Source organism: Notothenia rossii, assembly GCF_949606895.1.
Source record: "Notothenia rossii genome assembly, contig: SUPER_11_unloc_1, whole genome shotgun sequence".
NCBI lineage: Eukaryota > Metazoa > Chordata > Actinopteri > Perciformes > Nototheniidae > Notothenia > Notothenia rossii.
In genome coordinates, this window is record NW_027640356.1 from 26,077 (window position 1) to 42,919 (window position 16,843).

A 16,843-nucleotide genomic window follows, 5' to 3' on the forward strand; every position below is an offset into this window, starting at 1 on the left:
AGACACAAAATGACCAGAAAGAAACCCAAAACCACATGGAAATGAACAAACAGACACCAACCAACATCAAATAGATGCCAAACAACTTCGAAGTCTCCGTGTTTCTACGAAAGAAAGATGATAGGGCCTGAGAACTTCACAATGTCTGACGATCCAACCACTTCTCCTCCAATCCTGGTGAATTTATGGTTTTCTGGAGACGTATTTGTTGCCTTTCCAAGATGGCTGTGGCACAGTCTCAAAACAAGCAAACACAACAGTTTGTATCTCCTGCATGGGAGTCGATTCAGATTCCCCGACAACACAGAAGAAGACGGAGCAGCAGAAGAAAGAGAGGACAGCTCTTGTTGGGATTTCTCCTTATTTCTAAGAGGAGGTCCTATCCATCAGTGTTAAGTGGGGAGACGCAGCATTCATCATGGCTAATCCCTGCTGCTGGACACTCTGTTGGACCTCCTGCTTGGCTGACATGCAACAAACCAGTCAGCAGAAGAGAAAGGGAGATCCCGTGAATAATAAAGAATACACAGATGAATAATATGTCACCGCTTACTGTATGCGTCAGACTAATCCCTGTTGCAGCAGTGTTATTCTTTCTCTATTTGTTTGCAGTACGAACCTCTTAGCTACAGAAACATTTCCTGGAGATTGGGTTGCTTTAACCCAGTTAAGCCCCCGGTACAGGCGGCAAAACGCAACATCTTGCAAGAAACAGCGTCTGAGGGCTGTTCAACATTTAAAAAACTATGAATGTGTCATTCCCACTTAACGGGAAGAAACTCAGCTATCAGGCAATATTAACCATTTTTAGCTAAACGAAACACAAGGGTAATACCAATATTCTGAATGATCCCTGAGCGAAAAAATGCACTAAGCACAGAACTCACGGTAAAGTACCCTTATTACTTATCAGATCTGCACAAACAAGCTGATATTCCACAGATTCCAGAAATATAAGTATCATCATGCTTTTCACTATAAGTAATGTTTTCTTTTGGACGGACACTATCATTTACAGTTTTTTTACTATGTTCAATCTGAATTTACTTTAAAATAAAAAAAATCTATATTGATTCTGACTTCTCTACATCCAACTCACAGGTTTATCCTTGCTTTGAGAAGAAAGATTATTAATTTACCCCTTTTAGAAGTGAAGTTATAGTCATTTGTTCTGGGAATGTCATTTTCGAGCCTGAGGCCTGAAAAACAGGCTCAGGGCTTAACAGGTTTTAAAGAGTCCTTTGGATTCACCTGCTGTGATCTAACTTATCCAAATAATCAGTTTTGCCTCCAGAATTCCTCTTACTCGTTACTTGTTTTAATGTTTACACTTGCAACTTTCTCAGGAGCTTACCTTTTAGACTGTTGCTACACTTCCTAATCCGAACATAAGAAACATAAGGTTATTTAGATAAAAAGGCAGATTCATGCTTTAATACATTGGCCAAAGGGGAGGTTCTGTTTTGACTTGAATTGTCAAAACTATCTAAAACTACAGGTCAAACTGTCATAAGCGAAACTGTCATAAGACATGGTGGAAGGGTGTAGCATGGGCCAAGGAAGAATTGATAACATTTGTGGATCGTGGAGTGGATACACAAGTTATGTTTTGCTTTTGTTAACATTAAAGGTAATGTAATAAGCAATCAAATACAACACACCATATCTACAGTGTCCATGGTTAGACATTACGTCTTAAAGCTCACGAACACCAAAGTCCGAGAACAACTACTTAACTAATGGGACCATACAAAGACCATTGGCCTTGGGGGAGTTTCTCTTACTGCCATTGTGTGTAGTGTTTTCCAACTATATTTTCTGTTAATATTGGTTAAGATCATCTAAGGTCAAAGTATAGTCAAATTAATTGTCTTGTCTACAGTGTAGCATCTAGTGCCAATGTTACACTTTCTTCTGTCACTCCTGAATAGAGCTTTTTTAAATTTGTTTTATTAAATGCTAACTCATAGCCTTAGACCAGTGCTTCTCAAAGTGTTGGTCCGTGAGCGCCCCCTAGTGGTCCGTGAGTATATTGGTAAAATGTCACATTTGAAATAAATAAATAAATAAAAGTTTTCCGCACTCTCGCGGGAATATCTTCACAATGGAGCGAGTTTAAGTTTCACTTTCGATTGCATGTTATAGCCCAGGGCAACACCTTCATCACACATGTTGCCACTTGTTTGTACCATTTTCAGGCGATTTGTAATATGTTCTAGAAAAACGATGTGTTTTTGGATATTTGTGGAGTTAGGTGGTCCGCGAGTGTTTTTTTATTGGTTAAGTGGTCCTTGGCAAGAACAAGTTTGAGAAACACTGCCTTAGACGATGACTAGCAAATCTAGCTTTAAATCTCTGTGGCACGTCTAGAAATCCAAAACATGACGGAACTGCCATTTTATTGTCTCTTACTACAGCTGGGATAACTGATATAGCAGCGACATGCATTGAATCGGACAGACTACACACCGACAGAAGCAGCTGGAGCTTTGGTGTTTTGCTCAGAAACACTTCAGCAGGCTTTAAAGCTGCTGCTGGATTCTTTATGGTGTGGGTGGAGGCCGTCATGAAAGGCCCTGCGCCATGCGAAATCAGCAAAACATTATATGCTAAGGGACTTTAAAGAGCCTCAGTGAGCAGCACACCAGTTTAAACAATCTTCAGAGAATGGAGCATCCACTGGGATCCATTTGGAAATATTTCTGGCCACAGCGAGGCTGAGCAGAACGCATATTTTCTCTCTGTGTCTTTCATTCGGCATCTCCGTTTACTTCTTGCTGCAGTCTAGACACAGAAAGGAACCGAGGAGGCCGATGCCAAGTCATGTGCTGTCCAGAGTGTAGGTGACACACACACACACACGCACATGCACACACACACACACACACACACACTCAGCTGGTCGAGGTCTGGTCGAGCAGTAGAAACAAACAAAGGTGGATTATGACAATTAGTGGCCTGTTCCAGTCCCAGAGTTTAGTGGATAGGACAGATTAATCAAAGCTCTCTCTGACACACACACACACACACACACACACACACACACACACACACACACACACACACACACACACACACACACACACACACACACACACACACACACACACACACACACACACACACACACACACACACACACACACACACACACACACACACACACACACACACACAGCTAATGAACAGAGTAATATTCAAAACATGTGGGAACCATTTCTGCAGCTACCTCCCGCTCTCTATGACAACAGAGAGGAACACAGCAACATTTGGAAAAAAGAAAACACGCCACTGAACCCGACTGTGATTAAGCGACTCGTGGTGGTAATGGACCAGGTGCAACACGGATAACAAGAACATAATGACAGTCCATCAATACAAAGTCACTTTCTCTCTGTCAGACCATTACAGATCTGCACTTGGCAGGTTTCAACCATGAACGCTGGCTTGAAGTGTTTGAACATGTAGCTTAACTGACTATATTAATGTCATTGTTACTCCAATTATTTAGACTTTTAATAAACTATTTTCAAATGCAGGATTTGGCTTAATATGTGTTTTGAGATACGTCTGCAATCAGGGACTGATCAAACTATTTCGTAACAATAACACAACTAACATAAAGGGAATTTGAACATTGCACACCTCTGCCAAGGTCAAAATGTCCTATTTTGCAGTAAAAAAGCAATAATTGGATTAGCCTTGTCATTTGGATAATCTCCACAATGTAATTGGTTCTTCCCTGGTCAATGCTTAAACCCCTACTCAAAGTTTTATAGAAATGAAGCCAGCTGTGTTTCTGTATTCTTACTGACAAAAGAAAAAAGACAAAAACAGGACAAAAGCTGACCCCATTTGCAGAAGTAAAACTGTGGATAGTTAATAGAAATTGTACAGCTTCCTTGGGGTCGAGCCAATTTATGTGCTCCGCCTGACTTCATGATATTTCAGCCTGCTAATACAATAATCCATAATTCAAAAGCCAGGGGGAAGTCACTGCTACAGTTGCATATTCAAACTACTCATGACGACACACACACACACAGATGCATACACACATGATTGATTTGTTCTACCGCAGATAAAGCCTGCCGAGGAGGTTTGTGGTCCCCGTGATTGCACATACATGAACATATGAGTATGTTGGTTATGTAAACACATGGTAGCCGGGGAAACGGTGGGTTAGCTGGTTTTGTTAACCTTTCCCTCCGCAGGCTAGAAAAAGCCCAACCTTGGTTTTGATAGAATTAGTGAATAGGCAATTCATATGCACACCCATGTTTTTGCAAAGCTATAGGGAAATGTACCATTTGTTGGAACAGCTCACCCAAAACAACCTCTGTCCTAGTGTGACCTCTGTGTGGCAGAGTGCAGAGGTGGGAAGTATTGGAGTACAAATACTTTTTTCTGGTATCACGTTACTCCACTACTTATTTTTCTGACGACTTTTTACTTTGACTTCTTACATTTTGAACACAAATACCTGTACTTTCTACTTCTTACATGTTGAACTCAAATACCTGTACTTTCTACTTCTTACATGTTGAACACAAATACCTGTACTTTCTACTTCTTACATGTTGAACACAAATACCTGTACTTTCTACTTCTTACATGTTGAACACAAATACCTGTACTTTCTACTTCTTACATGTTGAATACAAATACATGTACTTTTTACTTCTTACATGTTGAACCCAAATACCTGTACTTTCTACTTCTTATATGTTGAATACAAATACATGTACTTTCTACTTCTTACATGTTGAACACAAATACCTGTACTTTTTACTTCTTACATGTTGAACTCAAATACCTGTACTTTCTACTTCTTACATGTTGAACACAAATACCTGTACTTTCTACTTCTCACATGTTGAACCCAAATACCTGTACTTTCTACTTCTCACATGTTGAACTCAAATACCTGTACTTTCTACTTCTTACATGTTGAACTCAAATACCTGTACTTTCTACTTCTTACATGTTGAACACAAATACCTGTACTTTCTACTTCTCACATGTTGAACCCAAATACCTGTACTTTCTACTTCTCACATGTTGAACCCAAATACCTGTACTTTCTACTTCTTACATGTTGAACTCAAATACCTGTACTTTCTACTTCTTACATGTTGAACTCAAATACCTGTACTTTCTACTTCTTACATGTTGAACTCAAATACCTGTACTTTCTACTTCTTACATGTTGAACTCAAATACCTGTACTTTCTACTTCTCTCATTTTCCAAACAGGCTGGTTCCTTTAGTCTGAATGTGTGTTTTGTGGCATGATCATTATTATTTAGAGTCATTGCGTGCCTATTGATTTGAACACGATCCGTGTATCCATCATTTCCTGGTCTTCTCTAAAGAAGAGGGACCAATGAAAACGTTGTCATGTTGCCGTTGTTCAGCGTGGAAACATTCATTAGCTAACAATGACATTATTGTTCTATTAATATAAAGGGAGGTCAGGTACTCTTTAAAACAGCTGCTAGTTATGGGTACTTTTTACTGAAGTACATTTCAAAGCCTCTTTACTTTGACTTGAGTAAAGAAGTTTAGTCAGTACTTCTACTTTTACCAGAGTATTTTTAAACACGAGTATCTGTACTTCTGCTTGAGTAAAGGATGTGTGTACTTTTGCCATCTCTGACAGAGTGTAATGGTGGATGTTTGTAGGAAAATACTAAGATGACGATCAAATTGCACCTAATATGAAACTCTGTGTATTGAACAGGATCAAATATTTACATTTTCCCCTTCTTCTTCTTCTTCTTCTACCTTTCCATCAGTAGCACCTCATATATCTCCGTCTGCAACGCTCACTTCCTCTGCTCTTGACGTTATATCACCAGCATTTCCAATCGTTTTCAGGAACTCAGAAGTCATGACATAATCTTCTCTCTTTGTTCCCTGTCTTTATGAATATGATTTACAGGCACACATTCAAGTGCATAAAGTCAACAGCACGTTTGAACTGAGCCATGGCGTGAGCTGATGACAAGAACAGGCATAAGAGTGAAAGAGACCGCATGGGGGAGAGAGTGAAAACATCCCTCTCTGGTTTTCGTCTTATCTCTACTCTGCTCGGTCCATTTTCATTGGTCCTGCACACAGGTTTTGGGGGTAGGTGGAACTCAAAACTCACATGCATGAGTCCTACTTTAGAGCCGGTTGTATATCCAACACAAAAGTTTGTAACACAAATATTTAACCAACAAAGTAATGTATGGTTTTAAGAGGTCTAAATCTGAAATTAATAGTTTTCTAAAAGGAAATGTTGAAGGTACTCGGTTTTCAAAAAGTACTACATGTACCTTTTGTTAAGAGTGAGTATTCTGCATAAGCTTCACTAAGTGGCTATGTCTAATTATTTTTTATAGTCTATGTAAAAAGCTCATAATACCAATGCAGCAACGAGATGCGAACTAAAGTTGTGAGTAGGTGGCGACCAAAAATGGAGCAAAAAGCTGAACAAAATTGATTCAAATTGGATGGAAGAAACAAAAGTGTTACGGTGAGTGAAGCAAACAGGACCCAAATGCAGATAACACTGATATCACCTTTATTTCAAGGATAATAAAATTACTCGGAACAAACAGAACACTCACCGGTGAACTCAGTCACCAACAAAAGACGAACCAACACTGGACACAGGAAGAGACTAGACTAAATACAGGGAGGGGTAATCACGAGACGAGAACCAGCCGGGCAGGGGAGACAAGGGTTGCGTTCGGATAGTTTGAAAATCAGCTCCTAAGTTCTAACCCTATCTCCTATTCCTTGATCTCTGAGTGAAACGTCACGGGGTTAAGGGATAGTGGATAGGAGAATTCAAAAGGACTTAGGAGAAGAGACTGCGGTGCTTTCGAGAATCCGACTGCACTTTCACTATCTGACGTGTTTATGATGCGCCAGCGGACGTCATTGTGTGCGTCTGCTGCTGTGGGGAAACTATGGAAACTACAGTTTTCTATACAACGGACTACAACATGGATGTTTAATAAGAACGAGGGACTCATCTAGAGACTCTGCACCGTGCTCTGATGCTGTTGCTTTATGCTTTATGAAAAACAGAGAAACTTATTCTTCATGACCAAAGTTGAAATTGAAATAAAAAAGGAAAGTGAAATTTATGCTCGTCACCCTCTCCCTCCGGTCCACATTAATACAAATGATCCCAATACGTATGATTGTATGAAAAGATCTCAAAATCAATACAAATGTATTTATTAGAACGTTAGTCCTTAACACCTATCACTGTGTATATCATTCAAACATCTTTTAAAAGTTGAACAAACCCCACACAGCTCAGTGAAATGTTGACTTTATTTGATAATTTCAGTAAAAACTAACGTTCATATTTCTCTTTTTGATTATAATACTGATGAACGTTCAGAACAAAGCACTTTGGCAACTTACCACATACGTTTTAAAATGCTTAATAAGCACCGTAACTTTCATGATATCATTTCTCCGTCATAATCGTTTGTGTCCGTGAACGGCCGACTGTTGTGTGACGTCAAATGCTGCGGCTGCAATGCATTGTGGGGCAGCATTTTCTCCTCTCCTTTCGGTGAGGGAGGTCCAGTGGTTCCTAAGCTAAAGGAGGTTATAAAGGAAGTTTGAAACCTCCTTTCCTTTCATTTGGAGAATTGAAACTGCACTTATGATGGCTGCCACTGAGGGACTTCCGGGTCATTTCACTCCGTTAGGAAGGTTCCTAAGCTAAATGGAATATTGGAACGCAACCAAAGGAAACACAAGGGCAACAGGTGAACACAATCAGACAATTAGACACACCAGGGAAACTAACGACAGGGGGAAAACACAGAGAGAAGGACCAGACAATACACAAGGAGGAAAACATGGCAGGGAGAACCGAACAGCAAAATAAACCCAAACTTAGACATACAAAACTAAAAACGTGACATAACATGAGAATCATTTCAAAAACTCCCCAATAATGCTAACGTTGCTCAATGTTTTCTGGATGCTTCCTGGGAAATTGATTGGTTAAAGCATCACCGAGAGTGATCATAAATCAATTTGTCATCAGCTTGTTCTGTTGCCTCCGGCGTCATGAATAGTTTCTGCTTTCAAGTTCACATGAAAAAATGGTAAAACCCAAAGATAAATACGAACAAAAGGTTATCAATGTGGTTTCTGTTACTGCAAGAGGAATCCATGACGACAACAAATATGAACAAACACACAAATATGCACATTTTGGACCCGTTAGTCTGACAAACAAAGGCTTCAGTTTGGCCAGAGGTCAACATGTGTCCACAGATGTGTTCCTTGCTGAGGTTCGTCTTGTCTGCTCCGATGCATCGAGCCAAGCAGCAGCCCACTGATATAGAAACCATGTGTGATTAAATGTCCCAAACCACCACCATGACATCATAGCCCAACCGCCCCCACCCACCTTCCTCTTCTTCTTCAGCCTCCTGCTGTTGTTGTTGTTGATATCTCTCAACCTGATTTCCCTGCAGAACACACACTGAGCACACATGGCTTCCTACAGTTACACAACTTCACACCTGGTAACAAGCAAGCACAACAAGCGTCAATGCAGAGACACAAACACACACAGTGAGTTGATTAAAGAATGAGCATTGCTTATCAACTGTGGTTTTTTTAGTTGCTCCTGAAACTGGAACCAGAGAACTTACGGTATCTGATTTATCAAGGCCAAACATATTCTAGCATGTCATCCATTATCACCTGCATCTTTTCTAGAGCAAGCATACTTGATGCCACTATGAAAAAGCATTGGTAGATGGCAGCGACGTGCGGTCAGGGGAGGCAGGAGAGCCTCACCTGTCATACTCCAATGTAACTGAAAAACAACTAAAGAAAAACGAAATAGTAATAATAATAAAATGTCTCCACTGATCTATGATGTAAGTGTGATTAATGTATGATTCCAATCGCTTTTTAAAGTCAAAATCAGCAAATTTGCCGAGCTCCGCTACAACTACGGGTAGCGATGAGAAGTGAGGCAGGGACGAGCTCTGCCTCTCGTAAACCCACAGTAACTTGCTGGAGCACGGGCACTAAGCGCATGCTTGTTACCATCTCACTGTAGGTCACCAATGTAATGTTTGTAGATCCCTTTATTAAATGTATCCTCGCCATCCATAGTCTCTAAATAACTTATTTAACGTATATATGATATTTAGGCTCGCTGGTCTCATCATATAACGGCAATGAAAAAAGCAGCAGGAGAGGCAGCCATAACCTCTGCCGCACTGAAGGGGGCGCACGTGAGCCCACAGGTTCTTGTTCCTACTGTTATTCTACGCAGAGACGTTAGACATAAACAACAAGCTAGACTTTTGAAACTACAGGAAGATAAGGAGGACTTTTACAAAAAAGTAATAGAGATTGTTGTCCAAAAGGAGAGCATGGACTTCATCTTCAAGTCAAGGTAAGACCACAATTGTAATGAAAATGGGATCTTACTAAGAAAGAACAATCCAATATTTAGATGTTAGGTATGCTTTTGTTGAACGGTCTGTTTAAAATGAATTGAAGCATCAGACCAAAAAAGCTTTTGAAAATAGCCGAATATTTCGAATAAGGTCAAAATATAATATTTGTAAATCTGACCTTGAAAGAGTCAGTGCCTCACCATTCATGAAGCTCACCGCACGTCACTGGTAGATGGTTTGTATAAAACCCTTTCCCATGCTCCTGAAAAAAAACCTAGAGAAAACACTACAAATGTATTTCATAACAAATACACAGTTCATGATATAGACCTATCCAGACTTTTTGCTAATGGTCTCCCTTAGCCTGTACAGAGGCATCAATATTGCATTGTTTCATAACCAGTTAAAAACTCACTGTAGTAACTTTAAATAGAGTAGCACCTTGTTTCCACCGGCCAAAGAAATGAAACACTTCAGCAGCACAACATCAGCAGCAGCAGCGCCTGGATCCATTCAGTCACAGTCGTGCTTTTGACAGCGCTCACAACACAAAGTAGAGACGTTGAAAGAAAATCGACTTCGAGGACAATTAAGTTGAGGCAGCGGTTGTGCGGCTGGTGCAGAAAGCTGATGTATTGAAGCATATCGAAGGGGGAATCTGCTTGGTCTGACAAACGTGAGGCAGACGACTGAACACAAGTTGTGCGTTTGATGCAATGAGCTGTTCCCAGGCTCTGTTGCCAAGGACCTCCAGTGAATCCACCACAAGCTTTGTTACATCACTCTAAAAGGCCTTATTACTGCAGTTGTCTCAGTTACATCAGCGTTGTATAGTCACTAAGATGTGGCCACTTACTGTCTTCTGTCCCCCGGTCAACATGGAGGCTGGGTTAGGCTTTACTGGATGCTACTCAAGGCGGAGGGGTTGAGCCAGTAAGCTAAACAGATGTTCTCATAAAGAAAATATAATGGCGAGATGTCCAACCTCTGTCAGGGAGAAGGTGGGGATAGATTGATGGATTGTAGAAGGGAAAGGAAAAGATTTTCGGAGGGGGGGTGTGGTGGATTAAGAGTGCCAGAAAAGTAGGTCGATGGACAGATAGATGATGGGAACGAAGGGTTCTGCGGATTATCAAGGAGGAGGAGAAGAACAGGAGAGAAGTCCGTCAAAACAGACCGACAGCAGCCGTCCAACACACCTACTCTTTATTTCCAAGAGCTCTCCTCTCCTACCCACACAGCAGGCGTGGGGAATACGGATTACATGTAAAGGGATTAAGTTATCACGATACATAGCTGTATTCCCTTAAAGTTACATTAAACATATGACGGTAAAACGAAATGTATTGGGATAACTAGCAATGTTATAACAAGTTTTATAATAAATAATGATATATTATAGGTTGATGTACTGTCTGAATTTGTTTTTCATTTATGCTTTTATTTAATTTAAATGCAGTAGGTTTAATAAACAAAAATGCTGTGCTTTTAAATAATGAGATACTATTTGTAAACCGTACTATTCTGTAAGCCTAGCCTATAATATAAGAATATAAATACATTTCTTGTTTCTTTCTCTAAAAACATCTCATTGACATTTATTTTCTCTTGCATTGCATTTGATTTGAAGTCATCCAAAAGAAACGGAAGGCAATCAGGCTATACGACATTTATATCGTGATTTCTTTAACAGGAAGCTAGTAATTGTAATGAAATACATTGCTAAAGTGACGCACACACACACACACACACACACACACACACACACACACACACACACACACACACACACACACACACACACACACACACACACACACACACACACACACACACACACACACACACACACACACACACACACACACACACACACACACACACACACACACACACACACACACACACACACACACACACACACACACACACACACTTGCAGAAGTACAGCCCTGTTGAACTTTCTCCCCCAGGTCAAGCGGTGAAGGAGACAAAGTGGTATCTATGTTCTGTTCATATTTGTGTTGGAGGCGCCACGCGGCCTGAGCTCCATGTTAGCTGGAGGTAATTACACCTATACACCACCAATATCCCCCCATTACTGCACACTAATGGGCCTTACTGCCCGCACACACACACACCAATACAAATACAATCACGGTCACACACACCACTTTGTCCGGGCGGTAGAGGCCAGTGACAACATCAGTTAGCTTCGATATGTCACGTCAACGTTGCCCGTGTTTTTCTGTGGTCAGGCTCAAATCCCCCCCTGGATACCTTAACGTGTGTGTGTGTGTGTGTGTGACAGTTAAATGAGGGAATTCTGCTTGTCACAGTGTTTAAATATTACACTTTGACGTCTGTTTGAAAAGATTGTACCTGGAAAGCTGCACAGAAGAGAAGTGGGAGAAAGAGTACACTTAACCCACTTCTAGTATTCCCCCCTTTAGTTTTCTACATTAAGACAAAGAATGTAAGTCAAGCTACAAATGGATTTATTTCTTTTTCGGTGCCGTGCCTTTGTTACGATAACCCATTATTGTGAAACGCCAATAGTCAGAGAAAACGTTCCCATAGGTCAATAGCTAATAAGAGCACAGGACGAGAGAGAGACGAATGGGGCCTAAACTGAAACCACATTATATAAATGTTTACACTTTAACCCACAATAGAAGGCCACTGCTGTGAATGAGACACGGATTCAATGTCTTATCATTGAAACATGAACGACCAGTGTTAGATCAGTGTGCAGGATATGGGGTAAAAGTCATCAACATCCCCATTAAGGGATTTGGCCTTTGTCATTTTGAAGGTAACAAATGAACAATTTCTCTGATTATAACATAATTAAAGTCAAGCTAGAACTGGCATCCTCTCCCTTTGGTGCCATGCCATTGTTCTGAGGACCCATCGAGCCCATTTATATGAAACCCATTGTCCTTGAAAACCACAAGCATTATTCTGCGGGACCATTGCTACCAATATACACTCTTCATGCTACTTGTAGAAGCACATGGATAATTAATATGCACTACTCCTACATTTGCCTTAAATAACCAACCTAACCATTGAAAGAAATAGGTATTAGCCAATCAGAGGCAGAGTAGACTGGTCATGTCTTCGTCAGTCGAAAAACAATTGGGAAAGTCCAAAGACTTACTTGATTTCATCTTACCACATCTTATCTTGGATTGATTGTTCTTGTCTTATCTTATAATATTAGGCCATGTGCTTCTATCTGTTGCAGGTGGTGTAACGGAGATTTGTGTACGAACAGGCTGTTGGACAAATGGGCCGTCTGTCCAAGAGGACATTTTTTGGACTCTTGGGGCTTTCAAATATTGGTCTTGTTGAAGAATGGGCAGCTTTTATACATTTCCAAAACCAGGCCAAACCCATATAAGATATATTAGTTGATCCAGTGTCAAAGCTTCAGGCCTGGTTGGCGTCTTCCATGGCAAATGCACAAAAATGACGATACTAATTTCTTAGCAAAGCTGACTTCAAGTTTTAGTCAAAGTCAAACCTATAAAAGGACAACAGTAGCGGGCCAGAAGTATCCATAAACACACGTGTCATCTCTTTAGTAGCAAGACAGCTCATGAATCTTTACAAATTCATTTGTCACATGGGGACACAGACTGGAAACAAGCGCACAATCATGAAGCCTGAGTGGCTGCCAGCGTCTCATTCTTGGATTTCTCCACAAATAAACGTATTTGATGACTTTAAAACATTTGGCTCTGTGCTTTATGGCCAGCAGAGCTCTGATACAGCAGTAAATAACTGAGGATTTATGATGGCGGATCCCTCGGCTGCACCTCAGCGTCTCCTCGATCAAAGCCAGGTTTGTGCGGACGTTAGTCACATCACATATTTAGATATTTGTATGTTTTGGCCTCTGGGATCCGGCCTGATTCATCCTGCTTAAGCCAGAACAATAAATCAAGACGAGATGATACTCTGTAAAAGCTGCAACTGCTCTGATAAAACTCAATGCAGCATTTCAGAACATAAGTGCTTAGATCCTGTACTTATTCAACAGGAGCTACACTATAGTCGATCGTGAAGTGAAAACCTTTAAGGTAAAGTAATATAAGAAAAAAAGGGTCAGCAAAATGTACTTAAGGAGTCAACAGGGAAAAGTTCCAGAATGGCTCCTATAATATTATTATTACACAAATTGAAACATATAAAAGTGTTTTAATGTTAATGTTGCAGTAAAAGAAAATGGTGCTTTGTTTACTGCTGGGTAGATTATTAGTTCTGAATCAATGCCTCCATTGGACTCCTTTGATAACTTCCTTAACATAATGACATCACTATGAAACACTTGTGCTTCTATTGGCTAAACCTACACATTGTACGTAATAGGCTAAGGGGCGGGACATCTCTAAGCAGTTGATCAATCATAACAGAGCCGGCCAGCTAACCAATCAGAGCAGACTGGGCTCTGGTTTCAGACAGAGGGTGAAAAGAGGTGCTGCAGCACAGACAGTATGAGAACAATAAAGATCTTTTTGAACATTAAAGCTTGGAGACATGTAGAGACACTACATACTGATATACACCTGAACACCAGCAGGAGAGGACTCTTTAAAGTAGAGACACTACATACTGATATACACCTGAACATCAGCAGGAGAGGACTCTTTAAAGTAGAGACACTACATACTGATATACACCTGAACATCAGCAGGAGAGGACTCTTTAAAGTAGAGACACTACATACTGATATACACCTGAACATCAGCAGGAGAGGACTCTTTAAAGTAGAGACACTACATACTGATATACACCTGCACATCAGCAGGAGAGGACTCTTTAAAGTAGAGACACTACACACTGATATACACCTGAACATCAGCAGGAGAGGACTCTTTAAAGTAGAGACACTACATACTGATATACACCTGAACATCAGCAAGAGAGGACTCTTTAAAGTAGAGACACTACATACTGATATACATCTGAACATCAGCAGGAGAGGACTCTTTAAAGTAGACACACTACATACTGATATACACCTGAAAATCAGCAGGAGAGGACTCTTTAAAGTAGAGACACTACATACTGATATACACCTGAACATCAGCAGGAGAGGACTCTTTAAAGTAGAGACACTACATACTGATATACACCTGAACATCAGCAGGAGAGGACTCTTTAAAGTAGAGACACTACATACTGATATACACCTGAACATCAGCAGGAGAGGACTCTTTAAAGTAGAGACACTACATACTGATATACACCTGAACATCAGCAGGAGAGGACTCTTTAAAGTAGAGACACTACATACTGATATACACCTGAACATCAGCAGGAGAGGACTCTTTAAAGTAGAGACACTACATACTGATATACACCTGAACATCAGCTGGAGAGGACTCTTTAAAGTAGAGATACTACATACTGATATACACCTGAACATCAGCAGGAGAGGACTCTTTAAAGTAGAGACACTACATACTGATATACACCTGAGAATGAGGGCCCCTTTAATTTAAACATACAATATATATATATTTGTAATGTGAAATGTGAATTTTGTTGTTATATTTAGGAAATGTAAAACGACAGTATTTCCCTTTCTACATTTAACAGAGTAAAAGTACAACAGATGCAGAAACAAAAATAAGATTTAGTATAGGCATGTCAAAAGTTGTAAAAGTAAATTCACTTTTTTACAGTCCACCACTGCCTGAGGAGTAAACTGTGTGTGTGTGTGTGTGTGTGTGTGTGTGTGTGTGTGTGTGTGTGTGTGATAACATTTTGGTTTTGTCAACCTTTGGCTTTGTTTAACCTCATCCAATTGAGACGTAATCCCTGTCTGCGAAGATGTATGGCCTGTGTTGCTTTCTGAATTTCAAATAAACACGTCATCCCTCTTACGTTTGACCCAGCGGTAAGTCAGTCACACACACACACACACACACACACACACACACACACACACACACACACACACACACACACACACACACACACACACACACACACACACACACACACACACACACACACACACACACACACACACACACACACACACACACACACACACACACACACACACACACACACACACAATCCTACTCTCACAGATGTGAGAGGAGCTCTGAGGCTTTCAGATGTGAAACAGGTTGGAGACAGAGAGATTTAAAAATCCGCCTGATAGCAAATCCAGCTGACTGTGTAACTGATACACACACACACACACACACACACACACACACACACACACACACACACACACACACACACACACACACACACACACACACACACACACACACACACACACACACACACACACACACACACACACACACACACACACACACACACACACACACACACACACGGTAGCGCCTGTAGCTCCTCACAGTAAATATAACAGTGGTGGTCCGGCACTGACAGATCTGAGCCAGGACGTAACTTAGCGCCTCTTTGATTCTTAATTGCGCTCTCATGTAAATAACTCTCACACATTAGCAGCGTGCCGGAGGAGTTTTCTGTCTCCTCTGTTTAAACGAGCGCCACCGCTGTGAGCTCTGGTTAGAGTCAGGCGGGAGATGGTGAGGGACGTTCAGATCGCAAAAACACAAATAACACAGCGGGATCATGGAAGCTGTGTAAACATGTGCGCTTGATACAGAGAGAACACAGTTAGTTAAAGGCGAGATCCGAATGAATAAGTAAGATATCGAGAGAGAAATGTTGCATGCATGGCCATTTCAAAAAAAGTAAAATCGTTTTGAGTGAGAAACTCCATCATCAGAAGGTTTTAGTGTCGCCAAAACACTGCAGGATTTTAGAAACCTTTTCTGAAATTCACAGTTTTTCTTAGAATATTACAGTCGCTTCCTCTGGCTCTAATATGTATTGATTATTTCTTCCGGTACTATGGCTTTGTACCATTCTGTTAGTGAGACGGATTCAGTTCAGTTGTCTTTTCTATCCTGAAAGAAAAGCTTCTTAGATGGAAAATGTCTTGCAACACATTGATAGTTGAACACTGTTGTTATTGATCAGCACGCCAGCAATGTCAGTATAGAGCAGGGGTGTCAAACTCAATTTAATCGAGGGCCACATTCGCATTATGGTTGCACTCAAAGGGCCGGTTGTAACTTTAATACTTTATAAATATACATATTTAAATATTTAATATATATAAAATAATGTATTATATTACATTATTGCCTCTGCATTGGATTATTTTCGGATAGGGTAATAACTTCATAATTAACTACGTCTGAAAGCAGAAGTCTAGGGCAAATAATTGCAAGTCTCTTCAGTGAGAATGTCACAAAATGATTTACAAAGAAAAGCCAAATTCTGAAAAAAAGTAAAAAGAAAGAAAAGTGACATTCTGAAAAAAAAGAACAATTCTG

At 40.4% G+C, this 16,843-nt stretch overlaps 1 long non-coding RNA gene across 1 annotated transcript in view; it reads left to right on the forward strand.

Moving 5' to 3' along the window:
• Positions 1-9,145: 9,145 nt before the first annotated feature.
• The window catches only part of LOC307025919, a 55,799-nt gene continuing 48,101 nt past the window's right edge, over positions 9,146-16,843 (forward strand). Inside the window, exon 1 of the long non-coding RNA XR_013804304.1 lies at positions 9,146-9,439. This is a non-coding gene — a long non-coding RNA (uncharacterized lncRNA). The remainder of the gene's footprint in view (positions 9,440-16,843) is intronic.